We start from the raw sequence: 7,492 nt of genomic DNA, 5'->3' as shown, positions 1-7,492 counted from the left end.
CAAACCAGGAGTCCTGTACCATTCTTTTTTTTCTGGTGCTCAGAAAAGAATCCTGTTTTCTGGGCATGGTGGTGCATATCTTTGTCCTCAGGACTCCGGGTTTCTGAAGCAGGAGGATCACAAGTTTGAGGCCAGCCTGGGGAACTTAGCTACTCAACACGATGCTGTATCTAAATAAAAATCACAGATAAAACTAAAAAGATTTTTTTAAAAAAAAAGGACCAAAGAGAAGGGCTGGGAGTTATTTCAGTGCAAAGGCCTGGGTTCAATTCTCAGTACCACATACACAGGAAAAGGAATGGAGGAAATGGTGATGATCTTGTTTCTTTCAGGTGATGGTTGGGGAGGATGGAAAAGGAAGTCTGTGGGGAGACACGACAGGGGCAAGAACCACACTTTGTAATAAGCCATTGTGCAGGTAACCAACCTCGTACCTGATCACTTCAGTCTCATACCTGATCAATTCAGTACCTGATCGTTTCTTCAAGCCTTGACCTCCTGGCCCTGAAATAACTGCAATCAAGTTCCAAGGTGAGTTTCAGAGGGGACAAACCCTATTTAAGCCATAGCAGCCGGGTAGAAAATCAGCATCACATGTATATACTTGCTTAATGTTCTGTGTCATTAACCGAAGCAGAGACTGGAGATGTGTCTGAGTACTAGAGCCTAAGGTCCTGGCTTTGATCCACTCTGAAAATAGTAGTGGAGGAGTATGACGCTTAGCTTTCCCATGAGGCAGAAAATGGTTGTGAATAAGATATAGGGGAACATATGTTGAAAAACATTACAATTATGTCAAAGGTCTTAATTTCTTTAGGAAATAATAATTACCTATCATAAAATTAGTAGTGCATTAAACTGAAAATAATCTATTATAAATACACTAAATGAATTGTTGCACCTCATGAAGTGACACTGAATATTTAAATTTTTCTGCACCGTGCTTTATATACCCACTAGACTCTAATTTCTATAAATGCATTTTAACTTACTTTAGTTTAAATAAAGTGCTCTTTCTAATTCATGATCTTGACCAATGACTGGATAGAATCTTTCCTGTTAAATTTGAAATATCGGGGAGTAGTTGCATAGGTTGTAAGTGAAAGCAGGAAAAACAGCATCCATGTCAAGTTTTAAATCAGTGAGTGGTGAGGTTTTACCTGGGCCTCCTGGTTCTCAGTCACTAGTTGAGGTTTTCTGGGTGACCAAACAAGCGGAATCTAAAGGAGAGGTGCCTGACCACGAGCACGAGCTTGTGGTAAGCTGAGATGCCAGAGAGTAAACAAACCAAATGTCAGTGAAAGCAGCAAATCGCAGAGAGAACATAAACAAACTAATCATTTTATCTATAATTGCACTGATCCTATTGGTTCCAGATACTGTTAGATGTCAGCCAGTGTTGGACAGCTGATGTATCTGATGAGAAAATGTGGATCATGACTACCCTGGAAAATGCTGGGCAATGCCCAGGAGAAGTAAGAAGAAAATGGTTCAAATTTTCTTAGACTTAGTTTCTGTTTTAAAAAAATTGTGGATCAGATAAGCATTCCTTAAAGTGTTATCCAAGCCACCTAATATTTAAACTTCATATATAGAAAACACTATGCCATTTATGCAAAAATAATTGCTCCCATGTATGATCAAGAGAGAAAAATTCAACATTGACTTGATATTTTCTTTCCAGAGTATAGCTTAAAAGAGAAACACAGGGAGAGAAAAATAAAAGGATGTTTTAGAATATTATTCTCACAGCCAACGTTTCTTGCTATGAATGCCATGAATTCGTGTTCACAGAGTGAAGAGCATTGGTTTGCTAAGGGAAAGAAGACAGCAATAAACTATACACAACAGGCCATACCTGATTTTCAAAACTTAGTGAAAGATAATCAAATCTACTGTAATGTTTCTGACTCATCCAAGATGTTTTTAATATACTGCATCAGAACATAGAGAGAAGCTTTGACATTTTTTCATTCAGTTGGTTAAAAATTATCTACTCTTAAAGATTTAGAGAACCATAAAGAGGATTAAATCTAATTATACTCAATATGGTTCATGGATCAAACTCATTAGAATTACTGTGTCTGGAAGATTTTTAAAAATTCAGAGGGTTTTTGCCTCATCTGTGACATGGGTTCATCTACATTTTGTGATTATCTAGAAAGTAACAGTCAGTTTGTTTTTTTAGGCATAATATCGGGCAATTGTTCACAATTCAACCTAGATTAATGGCCTTAAATTACTAAACTTTAATAAAGTAAGATAATTATATGTTAAGGAAAGCATATGTTTAAAACGAGAAAAATACATTTCTGGCTTCTAGCTTTAGAATTCTGCAGAAGCTCCTGTTCTGTTACTAATTTGCAATATCACACTCTAGTGGCAAGTTCTTCCCATTGCAAGCACACAGTCCCTAGAACCCCAGCCTTCTAGGATAGGAGCAGGAGGCTGGGCAAACCTGGGTGAGGCAGAAGACACAGTAGTGTGACTTTAACTCAAATGGTAACGACCCTTCTAGATTTCTGAATCATAAATCAACGACTGAAATGTGGTTGAAGTCATAATAACACAAATTAAGTTGTTTAATGACAGGAAACAAAGTATTATATGGTCAATTCTTTTAATTTTACCTCCTTCAGTGATAAAACGTCACAGTTCTCATTTATGAAGAAAAAGTCCATGAAGAGACATAGGAAAGCAGTAATGAATGCTGTAAATAGGAGTAAAATAATCCATAGCTATTCACTTGATAGATTTTACAAACCCGCTTAGCTTCTGCTGAACTGGGCAGAGAAAGTTCCCTGGCAAAACGTTTTATACCACTCCTCGTTACTTACATTCTGTAAACTATACTGGGATCTTCCTGAGTCACAGAAGCTTGTCCCTGGGAAAGACTGTCGGCGTCGCCATCCTAGGAGCTCAAACCGCTTGGATCAGCTAAAGTTTGCGACCCTGATACCACTTTGGAGTTCTGACAATTGGTTCATAGCTGGAGTCGGCAACTACCTACATTAGCCGAGTTTGGAAAAAACGAGGATGTTATTCCTAAGCCAATATTAATCGCCCCATTGGGAGTTATTGTACCTGAACTTCCTACTCACAGGGAGTGCTTCCCACAGATTAACATCTCCTGCTTTCTGGGAATTACCTATCTTTTCCTTCATTGATGCTAAGAAGCCATTCATTGCATTATCTTCTGTATTGTTAAGGAGAAAAGTACTGACAAACCATCAGAGATCATCAGTTGTAATATTTATGCAGATTTCAAATATTAAATTATATCTAAAATATATTTTGATTTTTTAATATGGTGAGTGAAATGTTTAGTAAGGTGGGAGAGAACGAAAATCATGAAGACAAACGTTAACTCAGTGTTAAAGCTCTGATGTCAGGAAATAAACTCAGAGGCCCGAGGAAGTGGAATACAGGATAGACATGTTTTGATAAAAGAAAAGGAAGAGAAAGATAAACTCCATTTCTTCGCAGGTTGACTAATTGTGCTTTATTTAGACCATACAATCTCCTTTGAACAACTCGTAGCAATGTTTATTTAAAGAGGTCACTATTTGAAGTTAGCGTGCTGAATTCCATAGCTGCTGACCCTTTGGAAAAATAACTGATGTTGAGAAAGGTTGGGAAAGGTGGGAAAAGTCTGTGAATAAAGCTTTTTCAAGTAGAGATAGGTCAGAGTACAGCCTGATCAAAGACGCAGATGAAATGTAGGAGAATGCAGATAAAGGTAAAAAATGAGCACCGGAGACACCAATGAAAAGAGAAATGCTTTCTTAAGTGGCGAAGTACAGCTGCACTCCCAAGGAAGAACTTTCCGATGCACTGTGGGAAACACTTTATTTATTCCAGTCTGTACACAGCGGCACTAAAAAAAACAAATAGAAAGAAGGAGTGCTGAGTTTTGATTCTGAAGCGGGCCAACTCACACTGTACGTCAGAACTCACAGAAGAGTTATGGGAACAGACTTCTTTTCTCCTGGAGCTGATTGCAATTTCTTTTTAACTGAGAAGTAAAACAAAAGTAACCCAGAAATCTCCTCCCCAAATCTACACATTGATTATTTATGAGTGATAGCGTACTCACCTTGCTAATACATGGGTGAGAACATGTTTCAGGGGAATACCGATGTTGAACACTAGGAAAATTTAAAATGTCTACCTGGTAACATTTGAAATAATAGGAAAATACTTTCTGCCCTTGAGTGGTTTTATTGAAGAGGCTCTTCATTCAATTATCTAAGGACAATGGCTTACTGCAAATTTCAATTTGTTTAGTGTGTGTATAATTTCAAAGTTCCAATAATATTAAAATATTGTACATATAGGTTGTTCATATACTGACATATTTCCTCATACTTTTGTTCCTTTTTATATGTTTGCTAGGAAATGTAAATTTTTCAAGAATGTATGAGTGCTTTCAAAAAATTTCCTTTAAATAATTAATACATGAAGAATATGCCTATGTAACATAACTATCCCTTTTCTGATTGACTGCAGGAGATAAAAGTTTTTGGGAAAATATCTTAATTCACTGCAGTTTTAAAACCTAAAATATTGTAGATGCTCAGTTAAGTGTTTTAAATACAAAAATCCCTCACTTCTTATAAAAATACTACCAAGGAGAAACTATGCCTGTCTTTATTTTATATAAGCAGTAATGGAGTGCCAAAGATGTTAAATAACTCAAAGATGAACAGCTGGTCAAAGGAAAAGTGAGGTCTATCAAGGGTAGCTTCCCTCAAATATTATGAAACCATGTGAAATAAGACAAGCGTGCAGAAGAAACGCTAAGTTAATGGCGAGAACCAAACCAAAGGAAGCTTACTTGTAGTATCAAAATTTTGCACCAGGTTGTTGGTAAATCAAGTTATAAAATTTTTGTTATTTAATAAAGTTCACTCAGATTTTTCATATCAAGATAATAGTATTTGTGATACAGTTATTTAAATCATAACTATATCATTTAATGTTTAAAATAGCCCAGTAAGATAGATATCTTAACAATGTGTGTCTCAGGTTCACACTGGCATGTCTCCCAGGCAGGGCTCTACCACTTCTGATTTTAGGTAATGAAGTTTCTAACCCTTAGGTGTAGGATTCACCTGGGAATTTTTAAAGACCTTATGATTTCTCTCAAGGTATTTGATTTAAATAATGAACACAGCAAGAAAATCTTCTATCCTCCCTCTCCCCACATTGTTCCAGGGTTACACCCAGCACATTTTATTATCAAAAGTCATTGATGAGTGAAATTTTAAAAATACAAATTTCTTGGTAGTAAAATTATCTTTAGCATCTAAAATTAATCCAAAGCTCAGAGCCAGTAATATTATTTATTCACAGGAATTTTTTGCATAATAAGGTATACCATAGAGTTAGCTATAGGGAACATTAATAAGTGTAAGAAACATGAGACGACTGTACAGAATCAGAATGTGCCATCCTGCAAATTCCTTTATGCATTCATAAATATTTATTGAACAGCACGTGTGTCACACGCTGTCTGAGGTCCTGAGAGTACAGCAATAAACACAATGCTGAACATTCCTGCTGCTAAGCAAGGGACGTACACTAACTAAATAAGATGTATTGTGAAATAGGGTAATAAATACTGAGGCCAGAGAAAATATGGGTGTGCGCAGTTTTTCTGTAGGAAATAAATAGATGATTTTAGTTTTGGGTCCAGGCCATCCCTGTGGCATCTTTTCAAATCTGCTGTCAGAACACAACAACCACCTCAGACAATATGTAAGCAAATGGAGGTATCCATATTTCAATAAAACTTTATTTACAAAAGTAGGTAGTAACTAATAATTGGCCTATCAGCCATAGTCCTCTGACTCCTGAAAGAAAGCAAGAAAAGAGACTCCAAAGAGTTACATTAAAGCATAAAGAAAGACTCACTGAGCTGGCAGCATTTAGCTAACACAACACAGAAAATAACACAACTAGGCACGTGGCTGTTCCGGCAAGAGATTTTCAGATCAAAGATACAAGACTGCAAAGGTCCTGAGGCAGGAACTGGCTGGGTGTCATCACAGATCAGTGAGCACGAAGTTCCTTGAGGAGCAGAAAGAGCAGGAGTCACAGGAGATATGGCTGATCGCCGAGGGCCTTGCAAAACAGAGTAAGGGTGGAGATTTTAGCTTGTGTGAGAGAGAAGGCGGGCGGAGAGTTGGAGAGGTTGCATGGTGTATCTTAGGTTTTAACCTGGCATCTCTAGCTGCTATATGAATGGTTTGAAGAGGTCAAGAAGCAACGAGAAGCATTCAGACAACTGTAATAACTTCCGTGCGAGAAGAGGGACCGGATGGATCGCACCCTGTTGATGAGGAGTGCTTGGGCTCCGGTGGACTGGAGAGGTACGGGTCACAGTTTCTCCTGATGGATTGGACATGTAGTAAGAGCAGGAAAGAAAGCCAAAAACGAGAGATTTGGTTTCACCAATCAGAATGGAAAAGGCTGGTCGAGGTCAAGGTATCTGTGAAGACAGAAGCAATAAACCAATGGGCGCCGGCTTCCTCCTCATACTTCATTGAAAGCAGGTAGGTGTGGCTATGGCGAGGCTACTGCCTACATGCACTTTTACTCATCAGAATTCCTATGATGTCATCACAAGCCACCCCTGAGGGGCTGTTGAAATAAGGCACGGGTACTAAGATACAATCTCGGCCCTGCAGCTTAAGAGATACAGAGGTAAAGACTGCAGTTAACTGTTCAATGGCTTAGTAGTCTCAGTTGTATAAATAAAAAGAATAGTGCCAATCATCAAAGTTGTGAGAAATAAGAGAGATAATGAAAAGAAAATTTAGTACAGTGCCTGTTAAATAGAAACACTAATACATAAAGGACGTTCTCATTATCAATTAGGTAGAAACATAGGTACACTTGAACTCTTGCCTTGAATTATGGGAAAGAATACTCATTTCAAAAATTACTCAGGATGTGAGTGTACTAACGCCAACATTTTTGTTTTAATTTTTGAGTAAAGGTCCCTCTGTGTAGTATAGGTTCATCTTGAACTTGTGATCCTCCCAACTCAGCCTTCCGTGCGCTGGGATTACAGATAGTTGCGACCCTTCCGGGACTGCGCTGACACTGTTGATCTGCTGTAAGTATGATGGAATTGTTTATTTAGCCTCCATGAGAAAGTGACTCTTGAATTATTAATAGAAAGTTTGTTTGTTGTCTTTTCACTCATTGAAAATTTAAGCCCACCAAGTAAGTTTTGCATTACCCTTATATGTTTGTATTTGCCTTTAACACTAAAGAAGGCTAGATTATTGCTAATACCTAGCAGAAGAAAAGATGAAAGGAAGAGAGAGAGGAGGAAAGAGGAAAGACAGATGAGAGAGAAGAGGGAAAATAAAGGAAAGTTACAATAAACAGGAAGGGGCTGGGGATTTAGCTCAGCGGCAAAGCGCCTGCCTGGCAAGCGCAAGGTCGTGAGTTCGGTTCCCGGTACCAGAGAAAAAACCAA

This window comes from Chinchilla lanigera, unplaced genomic scaffold, assembly GCF_000276665.1.
Source record: "Chinchilla lanigera isolate Chin_1 unplaced genomic scaffold, ChiLan1.0 scaffold00039, whole genome shotgun sequence".
In the NCBI taxonomy this organism is placed as follows: Eukaryota; Metazoa; Chordata; class Mammalia; order Rodentia; family Chinchillidae; genus Chinchilla; species Chinchilla lanigera.
Note: the sequence above shows the minus strand (reverse complement) of the source record.